Below are 23745 nucleotides of genomic sequence, written 5' to 3' on the forward strand. Positions count from 1 at the left end.
TATAAAGACAACCCTATGGCTCCTGCCGGTTGCCGTACCATCGACGTAAAAGTCGATATTTCTATTACAACATGATCATCTCATACATCCAATATATCACATCACATCATTGGCCATATCACATCACAATCATACCCTGCAAAAACAAGTTAGACGTCCTCTAATTTTGTTGTTGCATGTTTTACGTGGTGACCAAGGGTATCTAGTAGGATCGCATCTTACTTACGCAAACACCACAACGGAGATATATGAGTTGCTATTTAACCTCATCCAAGGACCTCCTCGGTCAAATCCGATTCAACTAAAGTACTAATCTCTTTTACCTTGTCTTCTTTCCCTTTGCGACATGTCAACTTCTCAGAATGAAATTTATGCATATCTTTGTTTCGAGTCCTTTCCAAAGCAGTTCATTGACGAGTATGTCTCAAACCACCTGTATGTCCAAGAGACGAGGAAGGTATTCATACAACACCCATGGTATAATCTTGAAGTCTTCCTCAAGAGGATGAAGGATGTGCGGGCAACCATCCACACGCACTGTCCTAAAGTTGCAAGGACCTTCTGTTGGGGAACGTCGCATGGGAAACAAAAATTTTCCTACGCGCACGAAGACCTATCATGGTGATGTCCATCTACGAGAGGGGATGAGTGATCTACGTACCCTTGTAGATCGTACAGCAGAAGCGATTAGAGATCGCGGTTGATGTAGTGGAACGTCCTCACGTCCCTCGATCCGCCCCGCGAACAATCCCGCGATCAGTCCCACGATCTAGTACCGAACGGACGGCACCTCCGCGTTCAGCACATGTACAGCTCGACGATGATCTCGACCTTCTTGATCCAGCAAGAGAGACGGAGAGGTAGAAGAGTTCTCCGGCAGCGTGACGGCGCTCCGGAGGTTGGTGATGATCTCGTCTCAGCAGGGCTCCGCCCGAGCTCCGCAGAAACGCGATCTAGAGGAAAAACTATGGAGGTATGTGGTCGGGCAGCCGTGAGAAAGTCGTCTCAAATCAGCCCTAAAACCTCCGTATATATAGGTGGGAGGGAGGGGAGGAGGCAGCCTCAAAACCTAAAGGTTTGGCCGAAATTGGAGGTGGAGGAGTCCTACTCCAATCCTACTTGGAGTAGGATTCCACCTTCCCACTTGGAAACTCTTTCCACCTTGTGTTTTTTCCTTCTCAAACCTTATGGGCCTTAGTGGGAACTTATTCCAGCCCACCAGCGGCTGGTTTATCTCTTCCCATAGCCCATGAGACCCCTTGGGGCGTGACACCCCTCCCGATGGTCCCCGGCACCCCTCCCGGCACTCCCGGTACACTACCGATGAGCCCGAAACTTTTCCGGTAATGCACGAAAACCTTCCGGTAACCAAATGAGGTCATCCTATATATCAATCTTCGTTTCCGGACCATTCCGGAAACCCTCGTGACGTCCGTGATCTCATCCGGGACTCCGAACAACATTCGGTAACCAACCATATAACTCAAATACGCATAAAACAACGTCGAACCTTAAGTGTGCAGACCCTGCGGGTTCGAGAACTATGTAGACATGACCCGAGAGACTCCTCGGTCAATATCCAATAGCGGGACCTGGATGCCCATATTGGATCCTACATATTCTACGAAGATCTTATCGTTTGAACCTCAGTGCCAAGGATTCATATAATCCCGTATGTCATTCCCTTTGTCCTTCGGTATGTTACTTGCCCGAGATTCGATCGTGAGTATCCGCATACCTATTTCAATCTCGTTTACCGGCAAGTCTCTTTACTCGTTCCGTAATACAAGATCCCGCAACTTACATTAAGTTACATTTCTTGCAAGGCTTGTGTGTGATGTTGTATTACCGAGTGGGCCCCGAGATACCTCTCCGTCACACGGAGTGACAAATCCCAGTCTTGATCCATACTAACTCAACGAACACCTTCGGAGATACCTGTAGAGCATCTTTATAGTCACCCAGTTACGTTGCGACGTTTGATACACACAAAGCATTCCTCCGGTGTCCGTGAGTTATATGATCTCATGGTCATAGGAACAAATACTTGACACGCAGAAAACAGTAGCAACAAAATGACACGATCAACATGCTACGTCTATTAGTTTGGGTCTAGTCCATCACATGATTCTCCTAATGATGTGATCCCGTTATCAAGTGACAACACTTGCCTATGGCCAGGAAACCTTGACCATCTTTGATCAACGAGCTAGTCAACTAGAGGCTTACTAGGGACAGTGTTTTGTCTATGTATCCACACAAGTATTGTGTTTCCAATCAATACAATTATAGCATGGATAATAAACGATTATCATGAACTAAGAAATATAATAATAACTAATTTATTATTGCCTCTAGGGCATATTTCCAACACCTTCGACATCAGTGAAGGCTCAATATTTACCTTCCATTTCAACATTTTTCTAGACGAGATTCACCTGTCTATTTACCGTATATGATGCTACTAAGAAATTTTAGTTGTTGCACGTGAAACTTGGCACTGTCGTGTAATTGGGTACATAGCTAGGTAATATATGTCTATATGATGTTGTATCATGGTTGCGTAATACGAAATGAAATATATTGTGTGCTTGATATGAAGTGTCAATTTGATTACTAAATGGATTATAAATAATAGAACAATTAGGTTGATTATTGGGCTTTCTTATTGCAAACAGTTTGTCATACAACACCGTGAGCGATGACCTCAACACACCCACACAATTTTTGGAAAGTTAGCGTGTTGGCTCAGTGGACAATCACACATGACTTTCGGCCGACAACTGCGTGTTAGGCCACCCTTTCGCAAATGTTTTCACATAAAAAATGTGTGTGATGTACAATCCTATGCCAAACAGTTTCTTCTAGCCACCGTGCGTGATGGCCACCCCTAACATAGACGAAGGTATGCAGAAAATCGTGTGTGATGTGCAATACGAATGGAGACGTATCTTTAAGATTCCCTGCGTGGAATGTTAAGCACATCTCACACGACTCCCCCAATATGTTTGTTTGTGATGGCCCTTCCAATCGCATAAGCTATATTTTTCCCCATCGTGTGTGACTGGGCGCATTCATCGCCGATGATTTATGTGTGTTGTGTGGTATAGGTTCCCCTACCGTCCACACACGCAAGGTGTCGGTTTAAAACTGCGTCACGGAAAGGGGTAAAACCATTTGTATAGCAGCCGTCTGCACTAGTGCCTCATCTCCTGGCGCCTCCCTCGCATCGTCGAGACTACCAACATCGCCATCTTGCTCTTCTGTGTGCTCCGTGCCCTACAGATGTCGTGTGAGAGTGAGGAGTTGCATGGGGGAGAGAGAGGTGTCAATTTGTAGGCCTTTTTTGCCATGTCAGCATGAGGCATTCAAAACCAGGGCGATTCAACACCAATTGGTCAAAACCGAAAGGAGGGATGGAACTTGTCCAATTTGTATAGTTGGGGTTGCAAGTTGTCTGATGTAGTGGTTGAGGGACAAAAACATACTTTACCTTTAAATAACTTTCACGTGTTTCAAAGAAATACACATGACATTTTTAAACATTTATATAATGTAACATATAATTAAAAAATATTAGTACATTACAAGTTTACGCTACACAAAACATCAAGTTTCAAAAAAAATGTTCATGATATGTTTAAAACTTTTATACGATGTAAAAATATATTCGTGTAGTTTTGAAACGTTTTATACCATTCAATTTTTAATGTGTATTTGATTTTTAACACTTTTTCAAAACACACATTTGAAAAAGAATATGAATAATGTGTTTTGCAAACGTTCAATGTAGATAAAAAATGTTTCAGATGTACATGGAAGATGCACAAGGGTCTGTTAAAAAAAGAAGACATGTATTAACCGTTCAAAAAAAAACATGTATTAAGAAAAAAAATGGAAGACATTACAGATTTAGCCCACTTAGCCCTATCTGGCCCAGCAACCCACGGGGGAAGGCGTTAGGGTAGGAATCGCACCGGATCTCCCTCTAAGGTTTTCCTTGCGCCGCCAACAACGCCTCCTCCCCAAATACCCCCAATTTGTTGCCAAACAACATATCGATCTTGCTGCGTGGTTGAGTGCCGATACTCTCCTTTCCAGAAATTTCCAGGTTCAGTTGATTCCCATCCCCCCTCCTCAGGTACTCCGTGAATCTCTGATGATATTTCTCTGTGTTTGTACATGGTTCTTTGATATTACGAGAGAAGAAACTACAATCATTACCAACATTCAACAAGTCCCTTGTTCTTTCTTTTGATTATCAGGAAGCCCGCCCACCATGGGTAGCCGGTTTGTGAATCTGTTGGCTAGAAGCTACGGCGGCCCCAGATACTTCAGCCTTCACTGTATGAATCCGGAAAACTTATTTCGCCCAACCCGGTCAGCGGTTCGAGCAGTTCAACCGTTAGCGGACGCTCCGCTGCCTCCCCCATCTCTGTCATTCGGCTGGTCATCCAACAATGGGGAACTGGCGTGGATGAATTTCATGGCTTTCGGCCTCAACCGGGGCAATCTTCTCGCCGTGGACCAAATCGGTAGGACCTTCTTGTAGATCAAAGACCAGTGGCTCGCCTGTATATTGTCCTGCTTTCTATCTGTCAGTTGTTGTTTCCGTACCCTACCGTTGTTGGTGCTTGTGCTTTTGTTATGCAGTTTGTCGACTTGTTTTTACTGGCTCCAACTACGCTTGTGCCCTTATCCTTCGCCTCCAGCCGGTGAATTATTCTTGTGGGACAAATATAAAATGTTTTCTTTAGATTGATTGTTTTGTGTTTTTTTAGATTTCTTTTGAGTGTCTAATTTTTTTAACCATATGCATTGTGCTCAATAAGCCATTGTTGGACAGACCTGGATAACCGTGAATGTAGTTTTCTTAGAAGCAGCACCATTGAAGCCGATCAATAGAAGGATGGAATATCGCATATCGGTGATTCAGTTTTGCATGGCTCTGCCCGAGGAAGTTGTACTTTCTTAGCATTGAAGTTGATCAATAGAAGTATGTAATATAAATGGTTCTGTTTTGCATGACTTCCCCGGGAAATTGTAGTTTCTTACCATTGATGTTGATCAATAGAAGTATGGAATATAATAGCCTGTTCTGATCCTCTCCAAGCTTCCAAAACTTCTCAAAATCAGCTTCACAAGCCAGCTTCTCACTTCATGCAGTGACGGGGGATAACCCCGGGTAGGTTCATTGAGCGTACTCCTTTGCCTTCTACCTTGAAGGAAAAGCACAACTCATTCTATACGGATCAATCCCCTGGCCGGCTAGGGGCGATACGGCCGACGGGTCCCATAGCCAGATGGGACCTCGCAGCCGGCGGGCCCTTCCAGCGACAAGACAAGACCACCATGGACCCCCTGGCCAACCGGCGAGGCTGCCAGCCGGGTCCCACTTATGTACTTTTATCCTTATTTTAGGTCGGTGGGTTCGTCTATAAAAACCCCCGACGCCCCTTCATGCAGAGGGTCGGTCAATCCTTCACACACACACACTCATACAGGAGAGGTAGACGCGAGCCGGCTGCTCCTTCCTCCTTCGTCGAACAGCTCTAGGAGCACATTGTAGCCTCATTGGTGCATTATACGGGTCTGTTTGGTTCATGACTAACTTTGCCACAACTAACCTTAGGCAAAGTGTGGCTGTCACAAAAAGTGTGGCTAACAAAATGGACACCACAAGTGTGGTAAGATTCGAAAAAAAATTGAGTATATGACATGTGGACCATATAACTAGAAAAATGTGGCAAGCCACAAATGTGACAATGAACCAAACACATGCCTAAGGTATTGTGGCATGACTAAGGTTAGCGTGGCAACTTTAGGCTGAGAACAAAACAGCCCCTACATTCCGGCAGGATTAGGGGTGTTATCTCTACGGAGAGCCCCGAACCTAGGTACATCGTGCATTCCATGCTTGTATCAACCTCGTCTCCAGCGCTCGCCGGTGTCCCTTCGCTTCCCACCATCTTTAGCCTACCCATGGCGTATGTTATGAGTAAACACCGACATTTTGCGCCCATCGTGGGGTCGTCCGCGGCATCGGCCGGATTTACGTGTTGGACGGGGCCCTTCGCCAACATCGCTTGATGCTTCGCATCCGGACCGATCAGCATGCCCGTGGAGCCTGCCCTTGAGGAGGTTTCTGCGATGTTGATCGACGTCCCAGTCCGTCTCATGGACTCTGATGGGGAGTCTGACGACGAGTCACTCCCCAGCATCGTCATCGCCGCTGTTGCAAACCTCGGCGTTCTCTTCAGCGACCTGTGCCTTGATGATGGGCCTCGCTACCTCGGCGAGGACATCGACATCGACGCGTTATGCACCAGTTTCAGTAGGCTCTCCCTCGAGGAGACGCCTGCGCTTGATGAGTACCCTAACGAGGTGCTCGTCTTCGACGGTCCGCCATCATCTACGGGGTGTCTTGCCCCGCATCACGTCGTCGTCGCCTCCAACCTCATGGAGGTGATGGTCAGTGGCGCCGGCACCAGCAAGACTCACGGCAAGGAGTCAGCAGATGCAGCTGATCCCGCTGCGGGATCAGCCGACACGCTTCATGCTGCCCTTGCCGGCTTGAAGACGCCTATCGCCACCTTTGCAAACCCAACAGATGCGTGGGCCTCGCTCGAGGAGGCTCGCATGCAGATCTTGGAGGAGGGTAATGTCATCGCCGCCGCCAAGCATCGGATGAAGGCCGTGCAACGCGAGTATAATTCCGCTTACGGCTTCACTCCGGTTGCTGAAGGACCTAGCCGGCTCGGCTTGGTCCGTGGCCGTGGCCGGGTCATTGCCAATATCCTAGGCGGCAAGCAGCCCATCTATGATACTCCCGTGACCAACTTATGAGCTGCTCAGGCGGCCATGGCAGAAATGCCAAGTTTGGAGGGCGAGGAGCTCGTTCTTCAGGAGAAGCGGGTCAAGGATCTCCTTGACGCCGCCAACGAGCAGTAGTCTCTTCTTGACCCTGGTCATGCACAGTCAGAGTCTCCGGGAGCCAACCCCGGAGCACATCACAACACTAGCGGCCGTCATCATGCTGAAGGTTCCTCCTCGCATCGCACTTCTGGCCGGAAGGGTGAGGATAGCCAGGACAGGCGCTCTCAGCGCCCGGGCGATCCATCTTCAGGCCGGCATCACAGGGATGCCGGCGACGAGAGGGATTCGGTGTATGAGGTTCCTCCCTCGAAGCATCGGGAGGGGGCCAACGCCACAAGCTCCCAGGACACCCTTCCGATCTCGGCCCGGATCGGCCCTCGCGTCCCCACATCGACAACGATGCTCACAGATGCCTCAACCTTCTGGCGCAGTCGGCCCTCCTTGAGGAGGATGGTCCCATTGGTCCGGCATGCTTCGCCCCCTCGATCTGAGGGGAGCTGTTTCCCAGAGGCTTTACTCTTCCTTGCGACACCCCAAGTACAACGGCACGACCAAGCCAGAAGATTGGCTGATCGACTACACCACCGCAGTCGGCGTCGCTCGGGACAACAAGCACGTAGCCGTCTGCTACGTGCCTCTCATGCTGGCCGGCTCAACCAGGACATGGCTTAACAGTCTTCCAGCCGGCAGCGTCAACTCGTGGGTTGACTTCGATGAGGCGTTCGTCCGCAACTTCACTGACACTTACAAGCGCCCTGGCTGGCCTCGCGATATGGCCATGTGCGTCCAGAGGCCTGACGAACCCCTTCGCGACTACGTCACGCGTTGGACGGAACTGCGCAACTCCTGCGATGGAGTGCATGAGGTACAAGCCATTCAATACTTCATTGACGGCTGCCAAGACGACACTCTACTCAAGCACAAGCTCATGTGCTCTGATTCCACCTCCCTGGCGGTGCTCATGGCCAAGGCGGACAAGTACGCCACGGTCGACTCCGCGATGCGGGTCAAGGTCACCGCCTCGGACAAAATTGTCCCCATGCCGACTACTCCCAAGCCGGCTGGCGATAATCGAGGCGGCCAGAACAACAAGCGCAAGGCGGACCAACTTGATTCGCGCTTCACAAGCAAGCATGTGGCTAACGTGGAGGAAGATGCGCTGGCTACTCACGCCGGCTCTCAACGACAACGGACCGACAAGAACACCTGGCAGCCCAAGCTCACATTTGAGCAAATGCTCGATGCGCCCTGCAAGATACATACTGGGGCAAATCCGGCGACCCATATCCTCCGACAGTGTAGCTTTGCACAACGACTGTTGCGAGGAGAAGGTCTGCCAGCTTCCCCGGCGGCAGCTGCTGTGTCTCGTGCTCTGGCTCCACCACCGTCGCCTCACAACGCTGGCCGTCTCCACGACGATTACCCCCATCAAGACGGAGCTTACGCCGTCTTCACCAGCGAAGGTGACAACAAGCACAGCCAGCGACAACGCCGGCATGAGGTGAATGCCACGGTCCCCCCGGTTCCCCAATTCATTCATTGGTCTGAAAAGCCAATTACGTGGAGCTGGGCTGACCATCCTGCGGTGATGCCAAACGCTGGCTCATACGAGCTCGTCCTCGACCCCACTTTCGCCTCCAAGAGGCTCACCTGCCGGTTCTCCCGGGTGTTGGTTGACGGCGGCAGCAGCATAAACATCCTCTACCGCGACACCTTGCTCAAGCTTGGGCTAAAGGATAAGGACCTCCAGCCGACCAACACTGCCTTCCACGACATCGTACCGGGACAGTCCTGCTCGCCTATCGGCAAAATCCAGATGGATGTCCTTTTCGGTGACAAGGCGCACTTCCGCTGAGAGCAAATATGGTTCAAGGTGGTGGATCTCAACAGCGCATACCACACGCTGTTGGGCAGGCCTACTCTGGCCAAATTCATGGCCATCCCCCACTATGCCTACCTCAAGATGAAGATGTCGGGTCCAAAGGGCATCGTTATCATCGCTGGCGACTACAAGAAGTCACTCGAGTGCGCCCACGACAGCAGCCGTCTGGCCGTCGCATTGGTGATTGCTTAGGAGAAAAGGCAGATTGACCGGCTCGTGGCTCAGGCTATCGAGCAGGCGGCAATCCCTACTCCACCATCCCAGTCGACCGGCGAGGGCTCATTCGAGCCGGCCAAGGAAACCAAGCAGGTGCCACTCGACCCGACGAACCCCAAGTAGTGCGACACCATAGGTGCTAATCTCAGCACCAAATAGGAAGGCGAGCTCATCGACTTCCTCCGTGAGAATCGGGACATCTTTGCATGGTCTCCAAAAGACATGCCAGGAGTTCCGAGGAAGTACGCCGAGGACAAGCTTCATGTGCGGCCAGTTGCCAAGCCGGTGAAACAAACATTGCGCCGCTTCGCCGAGGGGAAGCGGGACATAATTGGAGAAGAAATCGCCTGGCTTCTCGCAACCGGCTTCATCATGGAGGTTTTCCACCCGGACTGGTTGGCCAACCCTGTCCTGGTGCTGAAAGAACAACACATGGCGAATGTGTATCGACTACACAAGCCTGAATAAGGCGTGCCCGAAAGACCCTTTCGCCTTTCCCAGGATAGATCAAGTGATCGACTCCACAACCGGTTGCGAACTGTTGTCCTTTTTGGATGCTTATTCAGGCTACCATCAAATCAAGCTGGATCGAGCTGATCGCCTAAAGACCTCCTTCATCACACCCTTCGGGGCCTACTGCTACACCATCATGATGTTCGGTCTAAAGAACGCTGGTGCCACGTTTCGGCGCTGCATGCAGCAATGCCTCGTGTCACAGATCGGCAGAAACATCCACGTCTATGTGGATGACATCGTCGTTAAGACCAAGCAACACTTCAGTCTCCTTGAAGACTTTCGAGAGACATTCGCCAACCTGCGTGAGTACAAGATCCGGCTTAATCCAGAAAAGTGCGTCTTTGGAGTTCCAGGCAGCAAACTCTTGGGTTTCTTCGTGTCCGCTTGAGGCATTGAAGCAAACCCTGAGAAGATCGGAGCCATCGAGCGGATGGTGAGGCCGGCTCGAATCCTTGATGTCCAGAAGTTCGCCGGCTGCCTGGCTGTGGCGCTCTGCCTGATTACCACTTTAGCCAGACGGTCGTCATACACACCAGCCCAGGACATCACTCTGTCATGCACGTTTACAACAAGTATCATGAACACGAGCATTTCTATTAATGAATATAAGAGTTTTACATGATGAACTACAAGGGTGATGGCAGCGGGAGAAGGTCTATCTAAGGTAGCATGGTCCTGGTGCGGCTCTAATCCACAGGGATCTGACTCGGTTACGCTCCTAGCCCGCAAACGCTCTGGCTCTTCGCTGACGGACGACGGATCCTTATGTGAACCTGGCCATGTTAAAAGCCACTGAGTACTTTTGAATGTACTCGCAAGCAAACCAAAACTAACATATACACTAAGCAAAGCAATCTATGGCATTCAAGCATGCATTTGTTATTAGAGCAATATTAATCATTATAACATACCTATCTAGCAATATTAGTTATCATGGTATAACAGGATTATCTAGCAAGATAACTACTAAAGTGAATACGATAAGGTAAAGCATATTAGATAAATGATTTATACTTCGACTATTCTCATGATCCAGTCTGAATCTGATCCAAATCCAATCCAACTCATGTGGTCATCCGACCACTCATCTCATAGCCATCTCATGGCTAACATGTCATATACCGGACATCTTACGATGTATGCACCAGAGGAGTTCTTCCATCATTATTATCATTGATACGGCTGACCACTTACTGAGGTCTGGTCGGGCTGTCTAATACCGTGGACTCGGCTATTCGAATAAGTTTGACACTCTGCAGAGGTTGCACACTTTATCCACACCATGGAGCGCTGACCTCGTGATCCTATTCGGGTGGACCAGCATTGCTCCAACGAAACTTGTCTGACCCGTGACTCTTTCATCATACCACCGACATTCATCCTCCCCCGGAGGCCTGCCCTCGGTGTCCATATGTTCTCATGACACCTGCCACTGTCGTGTTCAAACTAAACTGTCCCAAACGGGGATGTGCGCACAAAACAACTCAATTGGCTCACAGGGTTATCACCGCCTACCGGGCCAAGGTAGCATGCGTGCATAACCCTCCCTCTTTGGAGGTACCGGTGAAAGAGCACACAATCAGACGAAATCAAGGCTGTCCCACAACGGCAAATGTGGTTGCACGGATAAGCCCGGACATGTGACTCAAGATCAACCCACTTAAGTTTGGCTTTGTCAACATATCTATTAAGCATGGTTGTTCATCAATAATAACTTAACATGATGATAACTATGCATGACACATCGATGGTAAAAACACTACAACCTATCTCCATATCACCATGAGTTATTAATAATACGAGATGTAAATGTCAAGTTATACTTTACAAGCACTAACTGTAAATTAGACCCTCGGAACCCTTGCATAAAACCGGCAATTAAATCGGTAGCCACCAGAACGGTCTTTACAACACACATCTGGGACGTTACCGGAATAACTCAACCCCGGCTCAAGACAGCTGGAAAGCAGCTCAGAGCATGAGGACGTGTTGATAAGAAGAATGTAGCAGTTCCCTAAGACGACCGAAGAACACTCAGAGCATAGGGTCACTGTCACGGAAAGAAATTTAACAACTGCCCGCGACGGTCGAAAAGCAGCTCAGAACACGGGCCAGCTGCTGACAAGAGAAATATAAAGTCGGCATCCACCCCGGACGGCCAGAAGCAGCTCAGACTCAGGCGTGGTGTCGTCATTGAAGAAAATGCGAGCAAGGGTTCGTCCGAGTCACATATAACACATTACTATACACACAGTCACAATCATATTAATTTAAACATGTAGGAACAACAAAGAGCAATGCTTTAGGGCATATATCAGATGGTTGGCTTGCCTAGGGTCGAAGAATACTCCCGGAAGAGGTGCGGAGAGTCCGCGGAAAGGATCGTCGGATACCGCTCTCTCTCGAAGGGGGCTGATTGGAGACAAGGGCAAAAGGGTCATTTTCACAGTGTAACCACCTTGTGAAAATGATACCAACATGACGGGCTCGATGAGACGAAGATGAGGGCTTTGGAATCACCTCAATCGGAGTCCCGAGCAAAAAGATACAAGCATTTGAAGATGAAGGACCAATCTGCAATTAAAATAATTGCCATCGGGTCCCTGAGAGAATAACCGCTGGCGTCTTCTCCAGAAATATGCTTTCTTCTAAGGGAAAGCTTATTTTTGGAAATACGCCTTCACTTAAAACTGCGCGGGCCCGGGGTTTGGACTCCTTCTCTCTCTGATGGGCGGGCCCCTGCCCCATCTCTCTCTCTCCCCTCCCATCTTCTTCTTCCTCCAGCTCGCCCGCGGGACAAAGAGGAGGCGCCGGCGCGGGGGTCTGCCAGGGCGGCTCTGTCCACCCTGGGCTGAGGGAGTGGCACCGGAGGTATCGAGGTAGAACGCCGCCTCCATCCCTGCACGACCCGGACGCCGAGGGGAACTAGAGACGCGGCGCCACGACGAGACAGAGCGCTCCGGTAGAGCGCGACGCCAGCGACGTCCACGACGACTCCGACCCAAAAATGAAGAGGGCGGCGGTGCACAGACACCTAGGGGGGGTAGGGGTGAGGATGGAGAGGAGGGAAAGTGCCAGGACGCCGGAATCGTCCGAGGAGAACGGCGGCGGATGCTTCGGCCATAGGAGAGGAGCAGAGAGCTCCGGCTTGAGAAGAGGGACTGGGGGCGAGGAGGTTGCTCGAGAGGGAGAGGGACTCAGGAGGTGCCTTAAATAGCCGATGGGGGAAGCTGCTCGACGCTGGCCGAAGCTCCGAGAGCTCACCGTCGCCGTGGAGGGATCTCGACGGTGAATCCATGGCGGTAGAGGAGGCTGAGAGCAAGGGGACAAGGGGGAGAGAGCTCCAGAGGGTTCTCGCACGCGGAGGGAAGCTCTCTGACGCTCATGGCGTGCCAGGGAGGGCTCTGGAGGCCTCTGGCGCACAGAGCACGCATTTGGCGCGTTCTCCACGTGGCCACCACGGACAAATAATGCTCTAGCCCGCATCTGAATGTCACACCTTGTCCAACAGGTTCTTCACTGCTCCATGAGATAAGAACGGTGACTGAACCGGACAGGTGACTCTAGGGAAGAAGAAAACTACCAAAACAGTTTATGGCAACAAACTATTTGTAGTGGTTTTTGGAGAAATGAATGGATAAATGGAGTTGAATCTTTGTCATAACAGAATTGGGTAGCAAGGAGTATATGGCTAAGAAATTTGAAGTCATTTAGTCCCTGTTTGCATACTCTTCCTTCACAAACCAAAAATTGGTCCAAAAACTAGAATTTGAAGCTGGGCTCAAATGGTTGGATGGATTTGGCTTAAATTTGGCGGAGGATGATGATTTGAGCATAGGAAGCTACTGCCAAAATTTTAGATGATTTGAGAATGCCTACATGGTACTTCCTTCACAACACTTCCAAAGGGGCAGAATCTTAGGAAATTTGCTGGGAAAAGATTGATAGAGGGATTGAGCTAGTTTTTGGTATTCATTAGTGATTTAGGAATGTAAACCACCATGAAAAGTTTCAGCTCAAGGAGATCAAGGAATAGAGCACTTCCTTTGTAAATTTCCCTTCTGGACAGAATTTCCAAATTGATGTTGTGCTCAAAATTTGAACTATGGAACTTGGGATCTTGATGGAAATGGGGAAGATATGGATAGGAGAAGCTCCACAAATTATTTGGGATTTTTCCTGGCTACCAAAATGGTAGTTCCGTTAGAAAGTGCCTAAAATGCAATATTGGCATTAAATAGGAAAAGGCAATTTTCCCTTAACTAATAATGACCAATATTTTATGGGAGCTCAATATGATCACAAATAATGTCTCCACAAGTTTTCATAAGCTTTGGAGATGGATAGCTATTTTCGTGGATTTAATTCCTTCATTTGACAGAAAAATGAATTAATTATAAATGATAAGTATTGCAAATGACTTAGCAATATTTTTGCATATCCAGGGTTTAAAGATAAGGGGTGATCATTGGGAAAAGGTTTGGGAGGCAAAAGGCCAAAGGAAGTTGGGCTCCTTTGAAACAGGAGAGATCAGGGTTTCCCTTCCGACAATTTGGAAGGTAGGGTTTTGACGGCAAAACCCTGAGAAAAGATCTAGGGTGGAAATGTTGGACTGAGGGAAATCTCTGGCTGGATAGGGAAGGCAAGCCTAAATGTCCATCTTCACATACCCAGGAGTGAAAGAAATCCGATAACACCGAGAAAAAGACGGCGGTCAAATCTCGCAAATGAAAAAAACAGGGAGCGAAAACCAGGGTGTTACAAACCTACCCCCTTAAGAAAATCTCGTCCTCGAGATTTCCAGGCTTACCTCCCCTGGAAGGGGGACTTACCTGTGTGCGACTTGGATCCATCAATTGTCATTCCTTCATTGGTTCTCTGACTTTTTAACCTCCTCTTCGGAGGGACCAAGTGTCGTATCTGCACATAGCTTTCTTGAATCTTTCTCTTTCCTGTCAGGTGTACTCTTTATGCTGATAGTAGTGTTGCGGGGTGGGGTAGCGGGTACTGCCGACAAACATCTTAGTTCCAAGTCCTGGAAGTACCTGCTTCGGGTTTTATTGTAATGCTTCGTACCCTAACTGTCATGGGTAATACACCCTTTCCTGGTGCCGGGCTCACGTGCTCGTATGGGAGTGGCTTTCTTTTTGCCGTGTTAAAATGCTTGGTCTGGTTGCGTGTTCCGTTCTGATGTTTGCTTATGCATCCTGAATTTGCCCTTAGGTGATCCATGACTCAAGGGATCAATTTGCCCTTAGTGTGGTTCTGGTAGTAGAGCGGAAGGAGGAGGGCAAGGTATTGTTAGTGCAACGCCCTATCTACTACCTCAGTGAGGTCTTATTCGCCTCCAAGCAAAACTACTCCCACTATCAAAAGATGTGTTATAGTGTTTACCTTGCCGCGAAGAAGTTCAAGCAATACTTCCAGGAGCATGTCATCACTATGGTGAGCATTGCTCCACTTTTAGAAATCATGGGCAACCGTGATGCCACGGGCCGGATTGCCAAGGTGTCCATTTTCATGGCCGACCGCGACATCCACTACGAGCCGTGCACCACCATCAAATCTCAGGTGGTGGCCGACTTCCTCGTCGATCGGGCTGAAACCCAATTCGTGCCGCCGCCTCCAGACTCCACTCATTGACGGATGCACTTCGACGGCTCCAAGATGCGAACTGGTCTGGGAGCAGGCATCGTCTTGACGTCTCCGAAAGGAGACCAACTCAAGTATGTGTTGGAAATATGCCCTAGAGGCAATGATAAATAATTATTATTATATTTCCTGTTACAAGATAATCGTTTATTATCCGTGCTATAAATGTATTGAATGAAAACATAGATGCATGTGTGGATACATAGACAAAACATTGTCCCTAGCAAGCCTCTAGTTGGCTAGCCAGTTGATCAATGATAGTCAAGGTTTTCTGGCTATGTGCAAGTGTTGTCACTTGATAACTGGATCACATCATTAGGAGAATCATGTGATGGACTAGACCCAAATTATGAACGTAGCATATTGCTCGTGTCATTTTATTGCTATTGTTTTCTGCGTGTCAAGTATTTATTCCTATGACCATGGGATCATATAACTCACTAGCACCGGAGGAATACCTTGTGTGCATCAAGCGTCACAACGTAACTCGGTGACTATAAAGGTGTTCTACAGGTATCTCTGAAGGTGTCAGTTGAGTAAGTATGGATCATGACTGGGATTTGTCACTCGGTGTGACGGAGAGGTATCTCGGGGCCCACTCGGTAATACAACATCACACACAAGCCTTGCAAGCAAAGTGACTAAGTGTAAGTCACGGGATCTTGTATTACGGAACGAGTAAAGAGACTTGCCGGTAACGAGATTGAAATAGGTATGCAGATACCGACGATCGAATCTCGGGCAAGTAACATAGCGAAGGACAAAGGGAATGACATACGGGATTATATGAATCCTTGACACTGAGGTTCAACCGATAAGATCTTGAGAGAATATGTAGGATCCAATATGGCCATCCAGGTCCCGCTATTGGATATTGACCGAGGAATGCCTCATGTCATGTCAACATAGTTCTCGAACCCGCAGGGTCTGCACACTTAAGGTTCGATGATGTTTTAGTATAGTTGAGTTATATGTGTGGTTATTGAATGTTGTTCGGAGTCCCGGATGAGATCACATACGTCACGAGGGTTCCCGGAATTGTACGGAAACAAAGATTGATATATAGGATGGTTTCATTTGGTCACCGGAAAGTTTTGGGCAATTCCGGCAGTGTACCGAGAGTGACGAATGGGTTCCGGGAGTTCACCGGGATGGGCCCACCCACCCGCGAGTGAGCCCAAGGCCCTAGTGTGGCGCCACAAGTCCTTAGTGGGCTGGTGAATTCAGCCCAAGGAGCCCATGGCGCCACATAAAGTAAATACCAAAAGAAAAGAAAAGGAAAAGGAAAGAGGGAGGTGGGAAGGAAGAGGAGGACTCCTCCTTCCCAAACCGAATTGGAGGAGGAGTCCTACTCCTCCCTGGCGGCCGGCGCACCTTGAGGGACTTGTCCCTCAAGATTAGCCCCTCCCCTCCCTCCTATATATAGTGGTGGTTTAGGGCTTTTTGAGACACAACTTTGCCACGTGCAACTCTAGCCTATACCACACAGTTTCACCTCTAGATCGTATTTCTGCGAAGCTCGGGCGGAGCCCTGCACGAGTAGATCATCACCACCACCGGAGCACCGTCACGCTGCCGGAGAACTCATCTACTTCTCCGTCTTGCTTGCTGGATCAAGAAGGCTGAGATCATCTTCGAGTTGTACGTGTGCGGAACGCGGAGGTGCCGTCCGTTCGGCGCTAGATCAGAACGGATCGTGGGACGGATCGCGGGACGGTTCGAGGGACGTGAAGACGTTCCATTACATCAACCGCGTTTCTTAACGCTTCCTGCTGTGCGATCTACAAGGGTACGTAGATCCAAATCTCCACTCATAGATGGGCATCACCATGATAGGTCTTCGTGTGCGTAGGAATTTTTTTGTTTCCCATGCAACATTCCCCAACAGTATGCTCTCCAGATACACTTCGCTGCCTCCAACAATGTCACCGAGTATGAGGCACTTGCTCACGACCTCCGACTTGCGAGAGAGATTAGCATCCAGCGGATCCTTTGCTTCGGCGACTCGAATCTTGTGGTATAGCAAGTCTCTGGCGAATGGGACACCAGGGACGTCAACATGGCGAGCTATCGCTTCCTCATCCAGCACCTCAGCGGTCCTTTCGAGGGTTGTGAGTTCCATCATGTCCCAAGAGCGGACAATGAGGCGGCCGATACGTTAGCCAAAGTCGGTAAACAAGACACGCAATCCCAGCCGGCGTCTCCCTCGAGCAATTACGCAAACCATCCATCAAGCCGTCTTCGGAGTCGGCATCGATTTTTGTGCCAGCAGATCATTCAGTACCAACGACGTCGGCTACGCCAGCTCTACCGGCTACAACTACTGTGCCGACTACACTTGCTACGCTGACTCCAACTGCTGCGCCGGCTACAATTGCTTTGCGGGCTCCAACTACTACGCTGGTTACAACTGCTTCGCCGGCTCAAACTGTTGTGCCGGCTACAACAAAAATTCCGGTTAAGCCAAGCTTCGAATCCTGTCGGCTCGACACCCAGTGGGTGGCCGTCTTGGAGGTAGACGACATGCCAGATGCCACAGCGGCATCGGAGACAGAAAGTCTCGAGCCTACGACTACATCAACAAGCGCGGGGGCTGCAGAAGCTCCTGATGCTCAAGACGAGACAGAGCCAGCTCTTGTGTCGGCTCCGTCATGGGCTCAACCCATCTTGGCCTTCCTTCTTCGCGGTGAGCTTCCCCAAGATGAGGCGGAGGCAAGGCAGATCCAGTCTCGATCAGCTGCATACGCCATCATCAATCGCGAGCTGGTTCGGCGCAGCGTGACTAGAGTGTTCCAGCGTTGTGTCGAGTCAGAAAAGGGGCAAGAGATCCCGAGAGAGATACATCAGGGTGAGTGTGGGCATCATGCCGCCTCTAGAACCCTCGTAGCCAAGGCGTTTCGCCATGGATTCTACTGGCCCACGGCCCTCGAAGAGGCCGTGGACATGGTCAACAAGTGTGAAGGCTGCCAACGCTTCAGCACACAGAGCCACATGCCGACTTCTGCCCTCAAAACCATCCCTATGTCGAGGCGGCATGACACATCTCTTGGCGGCTATTGACAAACTTACCAAATGGATCGAGGCCAGGCCTATCAAGAAACTTGACGGCCCTACGACTTTCAGGTTCATCAAGGACATCGATGTCCGCTACGGCGTCCCCCAAAGCATCATCACCCACAACGACACCAATTTCGCCAAGGGTGCTTTGGCACTCTACTGCTCCAATGAAGGCATCTGGCTCGACTTGGCATCGGTGGAGCACCCACAATCCAACGGCCAGGTGGAAAGGGCCAATGGCCTGATCCTAGCCGACATCAAGCCAAGATTGGTGGTGCCACTTGTCAGGTCAGCCGACTGCTGGATTCAAGAGCTGTCGGCTGTGTTGTGGAGTCTTCACACGACGTCGAACCGGTCAACCGGCTTCACACCTTTCTTTCTGGTATATGGGTCCGAGGCAATCATCCCCACGGATGTTGAGTTTGACTCACCTCGGGTCACCTTGTACACGGAGACAGAGGCGAAGGAGGCAACAAAAGACGACATCGATCTGATCGCTAGCCGGCCCTAATGATTTCCTTAGTTGTAGAGGAGTGTATAATGTACGATGGGTTAGATTCGGCCCGGCTAACTCTTTGCCGGCCCGATTCTCGGGGGCTACACCTAGTGGGTGCGCTAGCGCGCCCCCACTAAAAAAGCAAATACGAGCATAGCATAATGAGATTTGGCCCGACCAATGCTTGGCCAGCCCGATTCTCGGGGGTTACACATAGTGGGTGCGCTGGCGCGCCCCCACTGATTCAAGAGCAAGAAAGAAAAGGCCAAACCAAAGCAAAGAAAACGCAAAAGATGGAGGACTCACCCTGGTTCGATCTTCAAGGCGTTCCAGGTCGCACTTGGCCACCAGGGATGCTTCAATTCACCTTGCCACGACTGCTGGAGAACAACGCCACCAGCTCCAGGATGCTGCTGAGCTTAGCACCTGGGGGCAGTGCTGCACGCTCAGCATTGGCCACGCGATAGGTCCTCATGGGCCGGCTCCCGGTGATGGAGCCGGCTCCTGGGGCGGCCGGGCCATGGTTGACCACGACGATGGTGCCGTCTCCAGGTGGTGGGTTGGTGGCCGACTTCCTTGACGTTTCGGACGGCGCTGTCTGTGCAGCCGGGGGTGGATTGGCCGTCCAAATGTCTGCTAACATAATCATTGAAACTCTGTTGTTTGGCAACAAAGTTGTCAAATTCACCAAAGCATAGGCTAGCAGGTTTATCAAAAGGAATATCACTCTCATCAAACCTACGCAGAGAATTTACTTCTACTACGTGTATCGGGTTATCAAGACCATGGATCTCTTCAATAGGTGGTAGATTTTTGACATCTTCAGATTTAATGCCTTTCTCTTTCATAGATTTCTTAGCTTCTTGCATATCTTCGGGACTGAGGAATAGAATACCTCTTTTCTTCGGAGTTGGATTCGGAGGTGGTTCGGGAATAGTCCAAGCATTCTCATTGCACAAGATGTTATTCAGAAGGATCTCAGCTTGTTCGATAGTTCGTTCCCTAAAAACACAACCGGCACAACTATCTAGGTGGTCTCTAGAAGCATCGGTAAGTCCGTTATAGAAGATATCAAGTATCTCGTTCTTCTTAAGAGGGTGATCAGGCAAAGCATTCTGTAACTGGATGAGCCTCCCCCAAGCTTGTGGGAGACTCTCTTCTTGGAGTTGAGCAAAGTTGTATATTTCCTACAAGACAGCTTGCTTCTTATGGGCAGGGAAATATTTCTCACAGAAGTAATAGACCATATCCTGGGGACTACTCACACATCCAGGAGCAAGAGAAGTGAACCAGGCTTTAGCATCATCCTTTAGAGAGAAAGGAAACAGCTTAAGGATATAGTAGTGGCGGATCTTCTACTCACTCGTGAAAAGGGTGGCTATATCGTGTAGTTTGGTAAGATGGGCTACGACCGTCTCAAACTCATAACCGTGAAAAGCATCAGATTCGACTAGAGAGATTATCTCAGGGTTGACAGAGAATTCATAATCCTTATTGGTGACAAAGAAAGGTGAAGTGGCAAACTTCGGGTCGTATTTCATCCTAGCTTTCAGAGATTTTTCCTTCCATTTGAGAAGTAATTTCTCAACATCATAGGCATCCTTACACGAAAGAAAATACTCAGCTATCTCTCCCTCCATAACATAACCCTCAGGTATATCAGGTAATTCATATCTAGGAGACCTAGATCTAGCAGGAGCAAAAGAAGGTTCTATCTCAATAGTATCGGCAGTTTCAGAAGCATCACGAGCATTGGCAGTAACTCTAGCAATATGAGCATCAAGGAACACCCCTAGTGGCACATCAGGCAAAGTAGTATCTCTAGCAGTATCAAGCATAGCATCATCAGGCAAAATAGCATCTCTAGCAGTATCAGGTAAAGCAGTATCAGGCATGGCATCTCTAGCATCATCACGCATAGCATCTCTAGTAGTATCAGGCATAGCATCTCTAGAAGTATCATAAGCATCATCAAGCACAGGCGACATATCAAGATTTCTAGCAGGAGGTGATGTCGCAAACTTACTCATAACTGAAGGTGAATCAAGTGCAGAGTTAGATGGCAATTTCGTACCTCCCCTCGTAGTTGAGGGCAAAACTCTGGTTTTTGGATCCTTCAGATTCTTCATAGTGATCAGCAGATATAAATCCCAAGTGACTCAGAGAATATAGCAATCGCTTCCCCGGCAACGGCGCCAGAAAAATGTTGTTTAGCAGATCTCTGGCAATGGCTAGACAAATGCTATTCTCAATTTCTCACCAATTAGAAATTGTCTTGCAATGACCCACCAGCGCATGGGATCGAGGCAGTTTTCGAGGATAGAGTATTCAATCCAAATTTGTTGATTCGCCAGTACGAAGTGAGAGGATATTCTCAAGTATTAGCAGCTGAATGTGCCAGATTCAACCACACCTGAAAGATTAGTATCTGCAAACAAAGTATCAACAGCAAAGTAGTAGCAGAGCAAGTAACATCAGCAGCAATAGTAGTAACAGCAGCAGGGCAAAACAAGTAACATCAGCAGCAATAGTAGTAACAACAGCAGAGCAAGACAAGTAACAGCAGCAGTGGGACAAACTCGTAGGCAATGGGTCAGTGATTTGTTTGGATGATATTCATCATGCAACAATTATAACACGGAGAGATATGTGGCTAGCTCCCGTTCGTCAATGTGATGTAGGCATGCATTCCGTGTGTCGTCATACGTGCTTAGGGAAAAGAACTTGCATGACATCTATTGTCCATCCATTCCGTGGCAGCGGGGTCCAAAAGGAAACTACGGGATATTAAGGTTCTCCTTTTAATAAAGAACCGGACCAACGCATTAGCACTTGGTGAACACATGAACTCCTCAAACTATGGTCATCACCGGGAGTGGTTCCGGTTATTGTCACTCCGGGGTTGCCGGGTCATAACACATAGTAGGTAACTACAACTTGCAAGATCGGATCTAAAACACACATATATTGGTGACAACATAATAATTTCAGATCTGAAATCATGGCACTTGGGCCCTAGTGACAAGCATTAAGCATGACAAAGTAGTAGCAACATCAATCTCAGAACATAGTGGATACAAGGGATCAATCCCCGTCAAAACTAACTCGATTACATGATAGATCTCATCCTACTCATCACCGCCCAGCGAGCCTACGAATAGATTACTCACGAACGATGAAGAGCTTCATGGAATTGGAGAGGGAAGAAGGTTGATGGTGACGATGGCGACGATTTCCCCTCTCCGGAGCCCAAAACGGACTCCAGATCTGCCCTCCAGATGAAGAACTGGATGTGGCGGCGCCTCCGTATCGCAAACGCGACGAAATCTTCTCTCTTGATTTTTTCTAGGATGAAAGTGAATAAATAGAGCTGAGTTTGGGGGCGGCAGAGCCACGTGGCCCCACAAGCTTGCTAGCCGCCACCAGGGGGTGGCGGCTACAGGTCTTGTGCCCCACTGGCCCATCCCCCCGGTGGATCTTTGCGCAGGTATTTTTCATATTTTCCAGAAATATTCTCCGTAAATTTTCAGGGCGTTCCGAGAACTTTCATTTCTGCACAGAAACAACACCAAGGCAATTCTGCTGAAAACAACATAAGTCCAGGTTAGTTTCATTAAAATCATGCAAATTAGAGTCCAAAACAAGGGCAAAAGAGTTTGGAAAAGTAGATATGATGGAGACGTATCAGTTCCCACTCATCATGAAGTTTTCTAGGAATAGATATCTCCAACTCAAGTTTCTCATCAAGAGATTTCATCATAGCATCGACGATATGATCGATAAAAGCCTTGTTTTGGCTATAAGTATGTGGAGTTTAGCATGTATTGCATCAAGGAAATACATTCAATCAAAGAGCAACTATCATAATTGAATTCCTTGAAATCCAAAGTAGTAATTTCATTACTACTCAAAGTTTTGATATCCTCTACTCCACTTTCAATGCTTTTAGCATCAAGATAAATAGACTCCGAATCATTGGGGCGTTTCTCAACCAAAGTGGATTCATATCCAGCCCCATCATCATTAGGTTTGACATTAGAAAACAAGGATTCAATAGGAGTCACACCAAGCACTTTAAGATCTTCGCGATTCTCATCACGAGAACACGCCTTTTTAAGCCATTCATGTCTAGCACGAATTTGGGCGGTTATTTCTTTACTCTCATTCATGGAAACACGCATAGATTTCAAAGTTTCATCCATATTAATCTTGGGAGGAGCACATCTCAATTTCAAAGCATCAATATCAAGAGACATTCTATCAACGGTCCCAGCCAAGTCATCAATTTTGAGCAGTGTTTCTTCTATGGATGCATTGAAAATCTTTTTGCGAATTGATAAACTCTTTAATATTACTCTCTGGATCAGAGGGTAATTTATTGTAATTTCCATGAGCATTGTTGTAGGAATTGCCAAAGTTATTAGAGGGATTACTAGGAAAAGGCCTAGGAATAAAGTTTCCTCTATAAGCATTGTTGTTGCCAAAATTATTCCTACCAACAAAATTAACATCCAAGCTCTCAATGCTATTCTCAATCAAGGAAGACAAAGGCATATCATTAGGATCTAGAGGAACACCTTTACTAGCAAACAATTTCATTAACTCATCCATCTTAGCACTCAAAGAGTTAATTTCTTCTATAGCATGCACTTTTTTACTAGTAGGTGACCTTTCAGTGTGCCATTGAGAATAGTTTGTCATGATATTTTCTAGGAGTTTTGTGGCTTCTCCTAATGTGGTTTCCATGAAAGTTCCACCAGAGGCGGAATCCAAGATATTTCTAGACGCAAAATTCAAACCAGCATAGAAGATTTGTATAATCATCCAAAGACTCAATCCATGAGCGGGACAATTTCTAATCATCAGTTTCATTCTCTCCCAAGATTGTGCAACATGTTCATGACCTGGTTGCTTAAAATTCATGATATCATTACGAAGAGAGATAATCTTAACTGGTGGAAAATATTTGGATATATAAGCATCTTTACACTTGTTCCAAGAATCAATGCTATTTTTGGGTAAAGATGAAAACCAAGTTTTTGCTCGATCT

General features: G+C 48.3%; 1 protein-coding gene across 1 annotated transcript in view; it reads left to right on the top strand.

The window, feature by feature from the left end:
• The first annotated feature begins 4100 nt into the window (after positions 1–4100).
• The window catches only part of LOC123395255, a 64853-nt gene continuing 45208 nt past the window's right edge, over positions 4101–23745 (top strand). Inside the window, exon 1 of the mRNA XM_045090217.1 lies at positions 4101–4141. The gene's annotated coding sequence lies outside the window, so the exon portion shown is untranslated. The remainder of the gene's footprint in view (positions 4142–23745) is intronic.

Source organism: Hordeum vulgare, chromosome 5H (assembly GCF_904849725.1).
Source record: "Hordeum vulgare subsp. vulgare chromosome 5H, MorexV3_pseudomolecules_assembly, whole genome shotgun sequence".
Classification (NCBI taxonomy): domain Eukaryota; kingdom Viridiplantae; phylum Streptophyta; class Magnoliopsida; order Poales; family Poaceae; genus Hordeum; species Hordeum vulgare.